Source organism: Macaca thibetana, chromosome 14, assembly GCF_024542745.1.
Source record: "Macaca thibetana thibetana isolate TM-01 chromosome 14, ASM2454274v1, whole genome shotgun sequence".
Lineage (NCBI taxonomy): Eukaryota > Metazoa > Chordata > Mammalia > Primates > Cercopithecidae > Macaca > Macaca thibetana.
Window position 1 is genome coordinate 27,921,031 of NC_065591.1, and position 18,495 is coordinate 27,939,525.

Sequence of the window (18,495 nt, forward strand, 5' to 3'; positions counted from 1 at the left end):
GAAATGCAATCACAAACTGCTGTTTTGTGTTGTGCCGCGCATTAATTTTCAAGCTGCTTTGCTCTGCAGCATTCATTTCTCCAGTAGTATAGCAAAGTATGAATGCCTTGAGGGCCTGAATTTGCTTTTTTCTTAATCAGAAGTAATTAGAGAAACTGACACATGTTGTTTTGGATAGTGTTTAAGTGCAGAAATGCTTTGAAAATGGTATATATACAGCCAGACTAAAGATATCCAAAGGCAAATTGGTACCTTCCAAAGCTCAAATGGGTTGATTTGTTACTTCAACACTCTACAACACCTAGCTCTGTATAAAAGTGAAGACTCAGCTAAAGAAAAAAATACGTAATGAGGCATCAAAAGGAAATCATGGTTCAGTCTCATTCTTTGTTGTAGAATTAACCTACTAGACAGGAAGATGGCTATACATGGGATGAGGCCTACCATTAAAGGCTCTCCATAAAGTCTCTCTCTCTGTGTTTCACAAAACTCTTAGTTCCTCTGTAGGAATTTTTCTTTGGTGTCTTGAAAGCATCTTAGTCACAAAACTTCACTTTTAAATTATAAGTTTCTTCCTTAAATGATACTTCTGCAAGGATAAAGTTCACTTAATTATCTCAATGTCCACTAGCCAGGAGTAAAACTGTGTTGAAAAATCAGCTTAAATAAGTTTTGGGATTGAGACAGCAGAGGCAGAAATCTAAAGGAAAGGAGAGCTGAGGGGATAATAGTGAGTCACCAAAAACCCAAGGTAAGCTCTTAGGATCTCTCCGGGGAATAAAAAGTAAAGATGAGCTGATTCGATTGCTTATACATACAGCAGGTAGCTACCTGGCTTCCAGTTTGTCCTAATGCAGTTAATTACAATGAAACTCTTGAAACAAGTGTATTACTCCATTCTCACATTGCTAATAAAGACATACCCAAGACTGGATAATTTATAAAGTAAAGAGGTTTAACTGACTCACAGTTCTGCAGGTCTGGGGTGGCCTCGGGAAACTTACGATCATGGCAGAAGGGGAAGCAAGCATGTCTTCTTCACGTGGTAGCAGGAAGAAGTGCAGAGTGAAGGAGCGGAGGAGCCTATCATCAAACCATCAGATCTCATGAGAACTCACTCACTATCATGAGAACAGCATGAGGGTAACTGCCCCCATGATTCAATTACCTCCCACTGAGTCCCTCCCACAACACATGGGGATTATGGGAACTACAATTCAAGATGAGATTTGGGTGGGGACACAGACAAACCATATCAGCAAGCTTTTACTCTCCTACCCAACACTAACCACTATTAAATGTTAAGTGTAACAAAAAGCCTCTTAATATTTCCATTTAATGAATAATATCTCCACTACTCCCAGTTAAGCACTAAAACATTCTAGGGGAGTTCTGACCATCATCTCATCTGGGTAACATGTTTAAAGGGAAGAGAAACAAAGAATAAAAAAGAGGCTGAAGCAATAGCCAGTAAACTCAGAAATGCTCCTGTTCATGTCAGCCTCTTCCATACCTTCCTGACCTCAATCAATGTAGGATGCTGTAGCTAGATTGCCAGGACTATAGAAGCTGCTAGTTCATGGATTACTTCTGGGTAAAATGTTAATGAAGGAAATTAGATACCTTCCTAATCCTTAAGAAGATAATTTAAAATGCTAATAAAGATACATCATGTTGTAATTTGGCATTTATCTTCAATATAAATAGGTTATTACCATGTGTTTCATTCTAAAAGGAGTTGTTAACATCTAAATGTCTCCTAGACTATGCAATTGCAACTTTTGGCTCTTAAATGAAATTCTTAAAAATTAAATGTCAAGACACTTCATGACTCTGAAAACACACAATTTTGGGCACTTCAAATGATAATAACAATGGCAATAATTATAATAGTGATCAAGAATACATAGACATTGTAATAGACACCTGCTGGTCTGCTAATGTCCATGAAATCTAATGAACTCTGTTTTTCTTAAGGAACTGGTAATTACAAGAAAAACTGAGACTATATCCAGGAAAAGCAAATCACTATGGTATGAAGTAATCAGGAGAAAATGCCTTGAAGCAGTTTACAGCTACCGATCCATAGTTGAGTGCTATGAAGCAAAATCTCAAGAATAGATTGTTGTATGATCTTGCTCAAGTTATTCATGAACTCCAAGCCATGGTTCCTTCAGTTGTGAAATGTGAGAGATGGACTCAAAAAAAAAGAAAAAGAACTTTTAAATCCTGTCTGTGGAACCCTCTGGTTTCTGTAAAGTCACCCCAGGAGTCACTACAGGGTTGTGTAGAGAGAAAATTGGGTGATGCTCCCATTACAAATGTCATTTCCTCTTCTAATTCTGTCTTTACCCAGCAAAGGGCCCTGTTACCAGAACAATCTCCCCAAAGCCCATCTTTAACTATCAATATCCTGTCAGAATGGACCCACGCTGTCCTTAAAGTAGACCTTTAAGTCTGTAAATTGTGGCCTATATTTATTTTCTCTAATTTTTTATGTTATCAGGCTTCTGCCTTTGTTCATACCACTCTCATGCCTGGAATAACTTCTTTTTAAATTTCGGCCTTTGAAATATTTTTTCATGCCTCCAATACCAGGTCAAGTAATATGTGTTACTAGAAAACCTTTCCTTCTCACAGTTCCCCTGCAACGCTTTTCTCAATCTCCCCAACCCTCACCCCTCTGCCCATTCTATAGCTCCCTTTTATTTATAAATTCAAGGAGCATTGTGGGGTGCATGTGCATGCATGTGTGTGTGCACATACATGTCTGTTTGACAGAGTGAGAGAAAGATGCCTTTATTAAACAGAATCATTTCTAAGATAAGCACTGTATTTTATTCATATCTGTATTTACATATGTGTATGTGCTCAGTAAATGTATACTGAGTAGAAAAGCATCTTCACTAAAAAGTTTTACAGTCAAACTTTGTGTGAAAATCACCTGGATTGGATGATCTAAAGCTTCTTTCTATTTCTCAAGCTGTGGTGTTCTTTCAAAAATGTCAGTCCTATATGAACTCGTGCATGCATGCAGATGAGCTTGTCACAATACACCAGAAGGCAATGCTCTCCTTGTAGGGACTGCCTCATGTGGCAGTTGCTGATGGCTTTTGGTGATAACCTGTGGGCAAAACAAAAGACATAAAATTAGCTCTTATCACTGGAAGTGACTTCAAGGGAGTCTATAGCTAGAAGGGCATCACAAATTAGCCCAACTCAGTTCTGGCTCTCATTTTCTCACCCAAAATGCCTGACTGCAAAAATAATCTGCCCTATCAAATATTTCCTATAGTCCCCGGAGGATTTCGCATGTGTGGTCATGGTGAATCTATGCCATCTGGTTACTACACTGTTTTGCCAGGTCTCCACTAGAAATCCACTGTGCCCACTGGGCATTTCAGTGCTCACTGAGTAGCTTCAGTTTTCTACCACAGTTGTGCTGAGTTGGCCACCCCAGTTAATTGCCTGGGAAAGCAATGCTCTGCCTGAGGTGGTGATTCCTAGTGATTCTAAGGGCACTAGAACAGCACTGTTTCTTACATTTCTCACAAAATTTTGTATAAGACCAATTTCTTCAGTTTCTGCCTCCACTCTTCTTGTGGAAGGACTGAAAGGTAGAGGCAGAAACTGAAGGACCTGGAGCCAGGTAAGGGAAACAAGAAGAATTCTTCCACCCTCCTAGTCTCAAAGAAACAATATAACAACAAAGAAACAATACAGCAACAAAAACTGCTTCCCTTGGTCAAAATAAATAAATAAACAAGCAACTATACAACGACAATAGCCCTACCACAATGAAGCCAGAAAAAGATACACACATACAAAAATCATGCTTATCTACTGATACCACTAAATGCCCAGATACTCAAGAAGTAACCATTTAGCAGGAAACCCAAGTTATGAGTCGTAGGTTTGAATTAGCAGGGACTCCTATCTACAGACTCTATCCCCATCACCAAGGACATCTTCATTTTGTACACTTTCTCAAGTTTCGTGTTTGGGTTTGTTTTACTGTCATTTGTTGAACAATCATTTTGTTCTAGACTCCTTCATATAACACCAAAAACAGTTCTTGGAGGTTGGTGTTATTATCCTAACACCTCTCTCTTTTAAAGTTGGCTCTGAGAGTAGCTCTAGTTTGATTTTGCTTATTTTAATTGCAAACAGAGTAGATAGCCAATGTGCACCTGCAGGAGTCATACACTTCCACAGAAATAAATTTTCATGTGTTCTTATACTGTCTCTGTATTGTAAACTCCAAATCCAAAATTAAAAGAATAAAGACATACATTTTTATTTTTTTCCACCTCTGTTTATTTTGCTTAACTTGACCTGATTTTTACTTTGGCAGGAGGAAGAAAAAAAAGCATTATTTGTGAGTGTGATGAATAATGTAAGTAACACAAACAAAATTAGAAATGGGGTGACTGATTAGACTATTGATTTTTTCCATTGCTTGAACTAGCACATCAGACAGTTTAAGCCACAGAAACCACATTCAGGTAATTAAGCAGAGAATCTGATCTACACTCAGAGGGACACAAAAGTATAAAGACCGGTAGAGTCCACTGAGGTAACCTGCACAGCAAAGGTTACCCAATCGGACTGAATTCCCCTAGGAATTAGCTGAAGAATGAGGGCACAAACAAGGCCAAGTGCATTTGGAGTAGAAGAATGTCCTTTTCTGAACTAATTCCTAAGTTGATATGAGTATATTTTATTAGAATAAATTATGAGGATAGATGAGTTCTATTAAAACCACTTCAGAAACTGGAGTCATAATCTAGGTCAGAGAGGAGAAAATTAAACAAAACAAAACAACAAAAGCAAGTTCCATCCAAAGTGGCAGTTATAAAGTACCTGCTGAAGACAGAAGCACTAGCTGAAATGGAAAATAAAGCATTCCTAACTGTGTGGGGCCTGGAAAGGAAAAGAGAATTACCAGAGGAAAGCAGATATGACTGAATTGAACCGACGAGGGTGTGTGAGTGCCAACTTGGGAATTTCTTTCCTAGACACTCAGAGGGAAGAAGTATACCCAGTGTCACCTGCTTTATTAACTCCCAAGTCTTTCCTCCAATGTTCCCTGCCTTTATCACACCATGAATTCGTTTATTTCTTTAAAACAATATCTTTTATGCTTTTTCCCTATGTCTCTGAAACTCACCAAGTCCTAACCTTCTCTCTTCATCTCTCCTGCAAATTCTCTGTTGGTAAATTTCCTTTTCAAAGTTAAATGTCAAATCAAATAGCTTCTGAGACCTTTTATCCATTATTGGCTCTAACTAATGAACACGAAAGACCCCATATTACACTCGCCTCAGTATTTAGATAGCTTTCCTCTCATGCATAAGGTTAAAAGTAAATCCATATCTCATTTCCTATTTGTCAATGAGGTAGAGTATTTTTCTCCTTCAGTTTGCTAATTAAATTTATACCAATATCTCTAGTTTAAAAGTAAAATGAAAGCACAACCAGCAGTTCTGACTTCTTCTCCATTCTTGACAATTTCTCCTCATGTTACTTCACGTATGACAAAAAGATGTAATGTTTCATCTTTCCTCAGACATCTTCATTCCTTATGGTATGTCTTGTATAGACCAAATTCTTCCAAATTGTCTCATCCTCTTATATTCAAATACAACAAATTTCAGTGTGAACATTACATACCTAAAACACTTTATATTATGACTATCATTTATTCATGTAACGAAGTTTCATGGAGCATCTACTAAGAGGCAGGCATTATTCTACAGTGCCAAAATGAAGACCTTTCCCTAAACAAACATCCTTTTGTTACTCGCAATTGAGACTACTAAAGAATGAAGTTCAGAGAAGTGAGTGACCTCACAAAGTTTAAAAATAAAGAGTAAAACAACTTTGGATACTCCCGGAGCCTTCATCCAACAACTTTAATAACAAACATTGAAAGCAGGAGTTTATAGCATCAGTTTCTTTAAGTTGTCTTCTGATTTGTCTTCTTCCACCAATAAATTTCAATGGAAAGTTGAATAATATATGAATGCATGTAATTCAAAGGTGCCACATTTTTCTACATGTCTAAAACAACCCAGATATCCAATGTAGACTACAGCCTCACTAATGGTGGTTGTCATAATAGCAGTGCCACTGGTCTTGATTTGCTATGATCTGAATGTGTACGTTCCCCCAACATTCATAGGTTAAAACATAAACACAAACGTGGTAATGTTAGGAATCAAGGCCTTTGGGAGGTGATTAGATCATGAGGGTGGTGCCCTGGTAGATGTGATTAGTGCTCTTATAAAAGAGGCCCTACTATTATTAAAAAGTTAAAAAATAACAGATGCTGTTTAGATTACAGAGAAAAGGGAACACTTCTACACTGTTGGTGGGAGTGTAAATTAATGGGGTCAGCCATTGTGGAAAGCAGTATAGCAATCCCTCAAAGAACTAAAAGCAGAACTATCATTCCACCCAGCAATCCCGTTGCTGGGTGCATACCCAGAGGAATATGAATCGTTCTATCATAAAGACACATGTAAATGAATGGTCATTGCAGCACTATTCACAATAGAAAAGACATGGAAGAAACCCAAATGCCCATCAATGACAGATCGGATAAAGAAAATCTGCTACATATACACTACGGAAACTATGCGTCCATAAAAAAGAACAAGATCAAGTCTTTTGGAGGAACATGGGTGGAGCTGGAGGCAATTATCATTAGCAAACTAAAGCAGGAACAGACTAAATGCCACATGTTCTCACTTATAAGTACGTGCTAAATGATGATAACTCATGAACACAGAGAAGGAAACTCTGGGGTCCACTTGAAGCTGGAGGGTGCAAGGAGGGAGAGGATCAGAAAAGATAACTATTGGTTACTGGGATTATGAAATAACCTGTGCAACAAACCCCTGTGCCATGAGTTTACCTATGTAATAAAACTTCACATGGGCCCCGAACCTGAAATAAAAGGAGTTTTTTTGTTTTTTTTAAAGAGGCCTGAGAGAAGTTGGCTGTTCCTTTCACCATGTGGGGAAGCAGCAAGAATGCACTATCTGTGAACTAGAAAGTAGACCTTCACCAGACACAGAATCTGTCTTGATCTTGGACTTCTCAGACTCCAGAATTGTAAGAAATAAATTTGTTATTTACAAGCCACCCAATCCATGGTGTGTTGTTATAGCCACTTGAATGAACTACGACATTACGATTCCAGTCATGAACAGAAACTTTTTTACTGAATAATGAAGTTAGATGGAATCAAACAACCAGTAAGAGTGGACGTCATCCTGGATCAAGATTTTAGGCACAGTTTACAGTGAAAAGTGGTTTATCAGCTGCTTACTGACAATATGAACAAGGAATTTGAGAACTCTGAATATGAAATGCTTGCAAACTGACACTCAGCTACCATATCTCTCCTTCTGCCATCGAACAACCTCACCAAAAACAAGTTCATATTTTGTTTTACTCTGCCCCACTCCTATGCTTCCTCATTAACAGTGTGGTAGAATTGATGTCTCCTCACATTTGTAAAGGGAGATACACACATTTAGAGTTCTTCAACATATGGCACCTTGCCCTTCCGCTCCTCCATTGCTATCTCTACTTGTTCCTCTGCGTTCCAATTCCTCATTAAGTCTTACTAATGAGGAAGTGCGCTGGAATTTATCCTTTCATTTTTGTCACCACTGTCACCTCCATAATTCAAGTTTTCCCAGTTTCTCTGTTGAATTATTACAAGTGTATCCCAAATGGTCTCTCACCTTGTCCCTATCCATCATCTACCTTGGAGCTAGAATGTTGTCTTTTCAATAACAAAATGAATGTTGTTATTTTCAGGGCCTGAAATACTTGAAATTCATTTGTTAAAGTCTGAAGATCTTAACATAATATATGAAGTTGACCATCATATGTCCCTGGCCTACCTCTCAAAGCTTACCTTTTTCTATGTATAGAAAGTCAGATTTAGACATACCAAAACATGTGTAAATCATCAAAATCACCACTCTTTCTGGCCTCCAGAGCTTTGCACATTTAAGCTCTCTGCCTAGAATTCCAGCTTTTCTTTCACTAATCCCAGGCCTACATGGTAAACAACTAATATCCAATCTCATCTAAAATGTCAGTCTATCTCTGAAGTTGTTCTATATAGTTAGCTTAGGCTATGCATTCCTGTGGTACCAAATAACCCCAGATTATAGAGGCTTGCAACAAAACTTTATTTTGTACTCACGTTTGTGTCTGTCACAAATCAACTGTGCATGAGTGATGGAACAGACTCAGTATCTGAGACCAACACTGAAGAAGTACCCTTTATCGGGTTCAAGGCGGTCTCATGAAAAAGTGAGAACAGACATGATGGAACCATATTTTAGAGCTTATGGGCTTCTGCTGACACAGAAACATACCACTTCCACTGATATTTCTCTTTACAAAGCCAGTCATATAGCCAAGCACGACAACAATGAGAAATATAAACTTGCTGCAGGGAAGGACTGATAGAGAAAAATCTAGTAAGAAGATGTAAATATTTGGGTATCTGCCATACCTCCCTATGGAATACTACCTTTATCTAAGTCATGTTTTTTAATAGACTATTATATATATTATATATATATATAGTACAAAGATTATCACATTGCTATAAGTATTTACATATCAGCTTTGAAGAAGAGAGACAGTGAGGCCTTCACTCTTATAATGTTTGCTGTATAAATGAAGAAATGTGGAGCAGGGATTAAAATTGCCATTTTTTTTTTAGAGCAGGTGTTCACATATGTCAATTGAGTTGATCAAAAGTTAAAGAACCTGAGGTTTAGAGATATTTAAGAACTGGCTGAGTGACACAGGGTTAAGTACATTCAGGGCCCAGGAATAGAATTCAAATTTTTTAACATCTAGTCCATTGCTCTGCGTGAGGGATGGAAAAAAGGGATTAAAAAAACACAAACACACACACACACAGAATAGTGGTAGCAGCCCCAAAGACTGGCATTACACTATTAGAAAGTTGAAAGGTTTGTATAGAGTTTATTATTATGTAGCAGTAGTAAAATTATATAATTTAAAATAGTAAAATTACTGTTATTATGTTATAAATATTAAAACATGCACATATTCACATGTATTTGAGAAATAGCTTATATCATCCAAAGCTTTGCATCTATTATCCTTCCTTGGTTCTGTTAGTTGATAGTAAAATATAATCATCATCAGAGCATAGAATATTTTCCTCTTGTATCTCAAGTTTATGTAACAGTAGAAACCCTTACTCATAAAAATGCTTGGTAAAAGCTCCTGCAAGAATTTTAAAATAAAATACACTTTGGGAAACACTACTGATAGTTCAAAGCTAGTTTGTTAAAAGGAGGAAAATTTTTTTCATATTAATGATTTCTGTGGTATTAAAACTCTCCAGTCGGCTGTGTTTTCGTGTCTAGATACTCATTAGCTTTCTAGGTAACATTAGCAAGAGAGAGGCAATTTCCCTTCTCTCGGTGTATTTCTTCTAGCCTTATCTGCCATAATCCATACTATCATTGGTACACTCAGATGGGAATTTTAAAGTAATTGGTACTGTCATATTTTGTGTATTTATGTACATAAAATTTATATGTTAACTATTTATTTAATGAATATTAAACATGTACTATATATCAAGTGTTGTTTTAGATGCTGTGAATAAAACAGTTAAAGAAAAAAAGAAGACAAAATATATCTGACTTATGGATTATAAATTCTAATACAAGGGAGACCAACAATCAACAAAGAATAAAATACATAGTTTGTCAGATAGTGAATCGATGAGGTGCAATAAGAAAAATAAAAGCACAGAAAGGAGGTACAGAGTGGTATGGCAAAGGGATTGTAATTTGAACACGGTAATTAGAAAATCCTTCACCGATGTGAAGATACCTGTGCAAAGACCTGAAAAAAGTGAGAGAAAAAGCCCTAAGACTACGTGGGGGAATAGCATTTCAAGCTGAGGGAACAGCAGGTGCAAGGGACCTGAGGAATAAACCTACATACCTAGTGGAAAATCATCAGGAGTGTCCAGGTGGCTAGAATGGATCATCCAGGGGAAGTGTGGATCAAGAAGAGATCGGGGGGCAGGATAAGTCCAGGTCATGCCAGTCCTGGTAGGCCATGTAACAACTATAGTTTATTTACTGAATGCTATATGAAACCAAGAGAAGATTTTGAGCATGGGGATTAAATGAACTAACCTACATTTTACAAATATTATTTTGGTACCTGTATAGACTGGAATATGTGTGTGTGTGTGTGTGTGTAAAATATAAATATATAAAATATATAAATATATATAAATTATAAAATATATATAATATAAAATAAATATATATTTAAATATATTTATATGCTATTTATGCATATACATACATATACATATGTATATATATGGTATGGTGTGTGTGTATATATATAAATAAAACATATATATGTATGGTAGATATTGCAACTTGTTTAGAAACTAGAATCCCTATTTTCTAGTTTAAGGAAAAGATTAATCACATGAGAAACAGATTTATTCCTGGATCTAGAGTCTTGAATAGTTGAGAAAGAAAAGGAAACAGAGCCCCAGTAAAGGGGCTGCCTTAGGGGTACATGGTTCATTCCCAGTAATAAGTGGGTAGGCAAGGATTTCAGGAACAGATGCAGAAAGATACATAGATGTGACAGTCAGAGCCAAAAGAAGGTGTTTTTATTGTCTTTTTTTTTTTTCAGTGAAATACAAAGAAAAATTCTAAGTCTAGAAGGAGGAAATTATAGGAAAATTTGGAGGTTTGAGAAGGGAAGAGAAAGCGTGAAGTAGTTATCTCCGGTAATGGAAGAGTGAATGGAGCAGGAAAATAAAACAGGGACCATTTCTTGTCAGTATCAGAAACTTAAAATGAAACCTGTCAGTATGTTTGTGGGTCTTTCATCTGCAACAATCAGCTTCTTGAATGCAGGTGTGTATAAATAGAGATTTTCATTAGTGTTGAAATTTTCCAGGTAAGTATGTTAAAAGGGATGAGTGTGTTGATGATCATGGGCCATAGGGTCTAAACTGGTTTAATAATAAAGTTGTTATGGGGAAGGAAAAGTGAAACATAGCAACAATGGATAGCAAATACTGCATCCATTTAAAAAAAAAAATGTGAGAATTAGAATTCTTGAAGGATTGAAGTGGAGAAATAGGAAATGGTGTCTGATATAACGTATTTGAAATTGAGATTGTAAAGGAAATCAAGTTGTATCAATGAAAAATGAATAGCTGAAGTGGAGTTAGCAAAAGATAATCAAAGGGAAGAGAGTTAAAGAACTGGTAAGTCATGGTGTTGAAAGGATCATCTACATGGTTATTGAAAACACTTGAATTATCACAAAAATACTATTGAAGAAAATGGCAACAAGCCTGGACCCAAAATCTCTGAGGAATGAAGGTGAGTAATCCAAGAATCTGAAAGTGACCGCAGCAAGGAAGGTAGTTGCTAGTACTATCTGAAGACATGAAATTATGAGATTCAGAAACTCACTCATAGGTGAGAATTGAACAATGAGATAACTTGGACTTGGGAAGGGGAACATCACACACCGGGGCCTATTATGGGCAGGGGGGAGCGGGGAGGGATTGCATTGGGAGTTATACCTGATGTAAATGACGAGTTGATGGGTGCTGACGAGTTGATGGGTGCAGCACACCAACATGGCACAAGTATACATATGTAACAAACCTGCACGTTGTGCACATGTGCCCTAGAACTTAAAGTATAATAATAAAAATAAATAAATGAATAAATAAATAACTAGGGGGTTTGAGAAAGAGGAAAAGTGACAGATCTATAACAGCACTGGGGACCCAAATGACATATATCTTAATTCCAGATAAGGGGGGTATGTCTGTTCAATAATCACATCTTGAGAGGGATGAAAAGAAAATAGTATCCTCAGGAAGGAGTCAGATTCTCATTAGAGCAAGAAGATGCAGAGAGTTGTCAGAGAAGAACTTGATGATACAAGTAGTTTAGACAATGGGTTTTCTAAGCCACAGTGGAAAGGTTTCAGGAGTTGGAATGCGCCAGGATGTGGAGTGATAACAGGCAATGTACAGAATATAAGAGTCTAGGGCTGTAGGATGACATTGGAGTTTTACACTGATGTAGGCAGGAAAGAAGGCAGAATGGAATTTGCACTTGTATTGCCAAGATACAAGGTAGTAATAAGGCTGTGATGGCCGTAGGTAGTAAAAGGAAGAGTGAGTCTGGCCAGGAACACAAAGTTCTGGGGCTGTTAACTCCACATAGACATGATCTTTACATACTAGTACATGTGTGTAATAAACTTACATCTCTGAGTATTGTTAAAGCAGCAGCAATGCGTTCTTCATAGTTTTATCTTGTTTTCTTCTATTTTTCAAAGAATAAATTCCAGCTTCATAATCTGACACGGTGATTTTCATATCTGATTCTAGAATATTTTTCCTTTTATATTTTTCTTCTCAAATTCAAGTTCTTGCGCTTTCTTATGAAGATGCATTTCATCATTTCACACAATGACCTGTTTTTGGAATACAAAGAACAAAAGTTATTGATTAATTTGTAGTTACAAAAAAATTTCCTTCATAACGTGTTTTCATTTTTTTTCTTTTTTTTTAAGCAGTGGAGTGTGGTGGCTAAAAGCATTAGCTTGGAATAAAGATAGGCCTAAATTTGAATCCAACCTTGGATGTGCATTGTCTCTTTGACCTTAGACCAGTTATGCAACTGCTCTCTGCTTCAGTTGCCTCATTTTTAAACTGGGGAAATTTTCAAAGCTAAATCAGGCAATGATTATACAGCACCAAAATACTGCCTGATACAAACAAAGCATAATAAATATCTGATATAAGTACAGCTACATTTTAGCATTCATTATTACCATAACTACTAATCATTATTTAAAAATGTAGGATATCTTGAGTAGTGATTAGCTAATAATATCAAATTTTCCTTAAAAATTAAAAGAGTTATTAAATGAGCAATTAATTCAGTGCACCTGTATAATGTGTATATTTTCCAAAATATCAAGTGTAAATCACCACGAGATAGAGGATCTTGTTCTATTCCTGCAACATGAAAGTTGCACGATTTTATGAACAAGATTAAAATTAAAATTCAAGCCCTAGAACAGTGACCTTCCCTTGGTAGACATGCAAAATATGTTTATAATTTTAAATGCATTATTATTTCAACATCATAACCTTAAAAAATCAATATCTTATAGCAGCATTTTGTTGAATTTCTGATATCACAAATATGTAAAATTAGAATTATCTGGGAAAAGGATGCAAAGAAAGAGGAATTCCAGGAAATACAAAAACTCATCTAGTATTTATAGACACATTTTCTATAAAATATATTAAAAAGGCAAGAAAACTGTTTTTTTTTTTTTTTTTTTTTTTTTTGACACGGAGTCTTGCTCTGTGCCCCAGGCTGGAGTGCAGTGGCGCGATATCGGCTCACTGCAAGCTCCGCTCCCCCGGGTTCACGCCATTCTCCTGCCTCAGCCTCCCGAGTAGCTGGGACTACAGGCGCCCGCCACCTCGCCCGGCTAATTTTCTTGTATTTTTAGTAGAGACGGGGTTTCACCGTGTTAGCCAGGATGGTCTCGATCTCCTGACCTCATGATCCGCCCGTCTCGGCCTCCCAAAGTGCTGGGATTACAGGCTTGAGCCACCGCGCCCGGCCAAGAAAACTGTTTTGAATTTACACATATTTTCTTTCACTCAGGGTTTTAAAACTTTCTCCTATATCTTCTTTCTTTCATAACTTCCAGCCACACAACCAATTTGGATGCCACCCCTACACAACTGTTCCTTTACATTCTATGCTGCTGTCATGAGATGTATTTTATTAAATGACACGAAGATCTGGTATTTTGTGAAATGATGCTAATTAGCTGAGACTCTCTATTAGGGCTCTAAAAGCAGGTAGAAACTTGTCACATGAAAATGATCCTCACCTCTATGAATATGCTTTTTAATTAATGTTTTATTAACCGGCTGACAATAACTCAAATGAGCTTAGTGAACAGATCTGAATGTAATTAAACATTTATTAAGTGGCCCAGATCCCTGTTACAATTATAGCTTATCTACCCTTCTCATAGGTTGGAGCAGGAAAGGGAGAGGGAAAAAGAAAACAAAATTATAGTTGCCTCCATAATCCACCTCTCATTTCATTCAACTGGTCCTTACTTTAATTAACACAGAGTTAAAAGACTGCAGTCAAAGTCTGTTTATTGGATTTTTAAAGCACAGAGTCCAGAGACTGCTTGTTCATTATAATGGCACTTATTAAAGCGCCTTGACACTTTCACTTTTGGTAGCAAAGACTCGGCAGAGGACTGATTCAGGCAAAGCACCAGTGAACCAAGGAGCAGCTTTGCGTATCAGAAATGGAAAATCAGGTCAGGAAATCAAACTAATAGTTTCCTGTGAAGATGATTCAGCTCTTTTATTATGTATTTTAAAACAACAGAAAGTCTCCTCATTTTTCACTTATTGATACTGATTTATAAAAATGTGGTATTAGTCATGATGTAGACAGCAGGGAAATCTGGGGTCTGAAGCACTGCACTGTTAAGGAGTGGTCTAACACTTAGAATAAAAGACATTATATTCAACTATATGGAACCACATACATTTTTTTTCCTCAGATATTAGTGTTTCTATTCTAGTAGAAACCTTCATTTTCTGTTTCTTCAGTCTCTTTTTTATTTCTTTTAGGGAATACAGCTGAAAGTATCAAATATACCTACACATAACTATGAAGTTCCACATTATTTTGTCTCACACACTGAGAATATGATTACATTAGAATGATGAAATGCAAAGTTATACATTCTGAAATTGCTCTATTTCTAAGGCTATGTCAATATTCTATTTTTTATATATTAGTTTGAAAACTGGCCGACTATGTGATTAGATGAATGTTGGCAGTTGTTACTAATGATAATTTGAATATAAGTAGGTACAGAATATACGCCGTCATGAACCACATAATGGTGGAATGCATATACAACTGTGGTCTCATGATATTTTCCTGGAGCTGAAAAATTCCTACCACCTGCTAATGCCATAGCCAATATCATGTCAATACACAACATATTACTCAGATGTTTGTGATGATGCTGGTGTAAACAAGCCTGTTGTATAAAAGTATATGATATGCAATTATGTATAGTGCCTAATATTTGATAATAATAAATAAATATGTTACTGGTTTATATATTGACTATACTACACTTTTTATTGTTGCTTTATAGTGTACTCCTTCTACTTATATTTTAAAAGTTAAATATGAAACAGCCTCAGGCCGGTCCTCCAGGGGGTAGTGTAGAAGAAGGTATTGTTATTATAGAAGATGACAGCATCACACATGTTATTGCCTCTGAAGATCTTCCAGTGGGACAAAATGTGGAGTTGGAAGACAGTGATATTGATCATCCTGACCCTGTGGAGGCCTATGCTAATGTGTGTGCTTGTGTCTTAGTTTTTAACAAGAAAGTTTAAAAAGTAAAAAAGAAAAAATTAAAGCAAAAATAGAAAAAGCTTATAGAATACATATATAAAGAAATAAAATGTTTTTGTACAGCTATACAATATGTTTTGAGCTGTTTTTGTACAGCTATACAATACGTTTTGAGCTGTTATTACAAAAGAATCAAAAAGTTTAAAAAATAACATTTATAAGATAATAGTTACAGTAAGCTAAAGTTAATTTACTGAATAAAAATATTTTTTATAAATTCATTGTAGGGTAAGTTTACAGTATTTTTAAAGTCTACAGTCATGCACAACAATGTCCTAGGCCTTCAAATTCACTCAAATCTCACTCACTGACTCACCCAGAGTAAATTCTAGTTCCCCAAGCTCCATTCACAGTAAGTGGCCAATATGGGTATACCATTGTTTAATTTTAAAACCATACTTTTACTCTGCATTTTATATGAGTAAATCAATTTAGATATATAATACTTACCATTGTGTTACAATTGCCTGCAGTGTTCATTACAGTAACATGTTGTACAGGTTTGTTCATGCAATGATGAAATCACCTCATAATGCATTTCTTAGGACATATTTCCATTGAAGCAACACAGATATCTGTATCTTACTTTGACTTCTCCTTATTATCAATAAATTATTGATTTACTCATTTTCAGAAACTAAGTCATTAAATAAATTCTTGAGAATATGGCTCTTTATATTTAAAATGAGTCTGGTACGTGAAAAAGCCTTAAATTTTGAAAAAATACTTTACATGAACTTTGAATTTCTATTTGAAAGAAAAAAATGCATGTACAATAACTCAAGTACTGTTAAAAAAAATTCTAACAAATGAGAACAAAAGTTCCAGCCTAACTTTAACCTGGATTAACCTCCTTGTTCTGTCCTATAGCCATCTCTTAATGATGAGTCAGTCAATGTTCACTGGACTTAGTTATGAGTCACTCTTGCTTCTTTGCCATTTAAATGTTTAAAAAATAACTGAATAAGTGAAAACTCAGGAATCATATAAAATGGAGGAGGTGGTTCTGTACACAGAAGGTTGGAAGTTCAGTTCCTAGGGTTAGAATTAGTAAACACATGTGACTGACTGCAAAAAGTCAACCTAATAGACTAGAGCAAAAAAGCATCAACCAGGGAGAATGACTTACAATACCAATTATAAGCTAACAATTCCCAACTTTGTCTTTAGCCTAGGTTTTGTACTCAGCCCCTCATGTATCCAACAATCTGCTTGATATATCCACTTTTGTGTTTCACCAATATTTCATATCAACATGTTCACAAGTCAACTCTTGAATTGCAACTCCAAAAAATCGAAGTTTCTCCTACTTCAATAAATGATGCTAAATCTATCCAAATTCTCAAACCAAGTCTGAAAGATATTTTTTTAAAACTCCTGGGTACCTCGCCACCCATATTCATTCACAGACTATTATAAAATTTGATATAAAATATGCATATCTCAAATGGATAAACTTCTCCCTCCTGCCACCATTATAGTCTAAGCCACCATTATCTCTAGTCTGGATTAGGGCTATACAAATTCAGACAGTAGAAATTAAGTTAGAAATTCCAGCTAGGTAAAAATTGCTATTATAAGTTGTGAGACACACCGCTTCTCTAAACAGAGATAGATAAACTACAAATAAAGTATAAAATTTATTTTAAACACATAGATGGGGAAAAATATAAACATTTACATGGATCAACATGCAGAAGAAACTCCAAGTGTGAGCAAGGCTTAAGCCACATACATACTGGTCTCTGTGTTCAAAATCAGGCAGAGTACGTGGGAGTTCAGGTTTATCAGGTAATAGAAACTAAGGATTCCAAGTGAGATAGAATCCTTAGATTCTATCTATGGTAAACTCAATGTGTGAAGCCAGGAGCTATAGTAGGACTCTCAGTCACAGAAAAGAAGGGCCACAGAAGCCGATGCAGACCCCTTCCCAGGGCTACAAAAGGTTTCAAGTCTGCTGCTGGGATTTCTAATATATATAACCACTACAACTATGAAAATGGGATAAGTAAAAATGTGAATTAGAAAGAAAGCTAGATATTAAAAAATGAACAGAATAGGTAGGACAAATAAGTTACAAAATAATACGTCAGATATAAACATAAGTCAGCAATGATATAAAATAAAAATAGGCTTAATGTAGTTAAAAGATAAAGTTCATAATACTGGGTTTTTAAAAATCAGGGGTCTACTTTCTGTCAATGGACTACATCCAGAGATAAAAGTAAGGCTCTCAAATAAGACCTGATAAAGATATTTACAAAGTACTACAGCAGACATCACTCTTAATGGTAAAATATTATCTTCTTCCAGAGATCAGTGTCTGTCAGACAAGAATTTTTGTTAGCAACACTGTGACATTAATCTTAGCTACATCAGTAACACAAAAAATAGGAGAAACAACAAAATAAAAGTAATAAATGTTGGAAAAGAACACCTACAGCCTCCTCCAGTTATAGATTACATGAATTTGTATATAGAAAATAGAGCAAGATATTTAGAGAAAACCTAATGGAATTGACAAACAAATTTAGCAAGGTTACTGAATATAAGGTAAGTAAACAAATGTCTGTTTTTTTTCCATAAACTAGTAACAAACAATTTAGAAAACATAACTGATTTATGATACAATTAGAATAGCACAAATAATATAAAATATACAGAAATAAGTTTAATTAAAAATAAGCAAAAATCATCACAAAGCAAGAAAGCACTTTTAAAAGCAATTTTAAAAGAACTGAATAAATGGAGAAATGTACAATAGTCATGAGTAAATTATTAAATGTGCTAAGGGTGCCAATTTTATAAAAGTTGATTAATATAATCAAAATAATCCCAATCAAAATATAGTCAATATTTGCGCAGAAATTATCAAGGTTATTCCAAAACTTATTTGGAAATTCAAAGGCATATGAACACCTAAGTT

At 35.7% G+C, this 18,495-nt stretch overlaps 1 protein-coding gene and 1 long non-coding RNA gene across 3 annotated transcripts in view; one reads left to right on the top strand and one right to left on the bottom strand.

Annotated features, from left to right (window-relative positions):
• COMMD9 (COMM domain containing 9) overlaps positions 1 to 18,495 on the top strand; it is a 1,186,740-nt gene that overhangs the window by 129,495 nt on the left and 1,038,750 nt on the right. The window lies entirely within an intron of this gene.
• On the bottom strand, positions 991 to 12,549 carry LOC126936626 (uncharacterized). The gene is made up of 3 exons (XR_007719461.1): positions 12,345 to 12,549; positions 2,945 to 3,124; positions 991 to 1,083 (listed from the first exon to the last, which is right to left on the bottom strand). It is a non-coding gene; the product is annotated as an uncharacterized LOC126936626 (long non-coding RNA).